Raw genomic sequence first — 767 nt, forward strand, 5'->3', positions numbered from 1 at the left:
AGAAGCAACAGTTAGAACTGAACACGGAACAACAGACTGGTTCCAAATAGGAAAAGGAATACATCAAGGCTGTATATTGTCACTCTGCTTATTTAACTTCTATGCAGAGTACATCATGAGAAACGCTGGACTGGAAGAAACACAAGCTGGAATCAAGATTGCCGGGAGATATATCAATAGCCTCAGATATGCAGATGACACCACCCTTATGGCAGAAAGTGAAGAGGAACTAAAAAGCCTCTTGATGAAAGTGAAAGTGGAGAGTGAAAAAGTTGGCTTAAAGCTCAACATTCAGAAAACGAAGATCATGGCATCTGGTCCCACCACTTCATGGGAAATAGATGCAGAAACAGTGGAAACAGTGTCAGACTTTATTTTTTGGGGCTCCAAAATCACTGCAGATGGTGACTGCAGCCATGAAATTAGAAGACGCTTACTCCTTGGAAGGAAAGTTATGACCAACCTAGATAGCATATCAAAAGCAGAGACATTACTTTGCCAACAAAGGTCTGTCTAGTCAAGGCTATGGTTTTTCCTGTGGTCATGTATGGATGTGAGAGTTGGACTGTGAAGAAGGCTGAGCGTTGAAGAATTGATGCTTTTCAACTGTGGTGTTGGAGAAGGCTTTTGAGAGTCCCTTGGACTGCAAGGAGATCCAACCAGTCCATTCTGAAGGAGATCAGCCCTGGGATTTCTTTAGAAGGAATGATGCTAAAGCTGAAACTCTAGTACTTTGGCCACCTCATGCGAAGAGTTGACTCATTGGC

Source organism: Bison bison, unplaced genomic scaffold (genome assembly GCF_000754665.1).
Source record: "Bison bison bison isolate TAMUID 2011002044 unplaced genomic scaffold, Bison_UMD1.0 scf7180017864289, whole genome shotgun sequence".
NCBI lineage: Eukaryota > Metazoa > Chordata > Mammalia > Artiodactyla > Bovidae > Bison > Bison bison.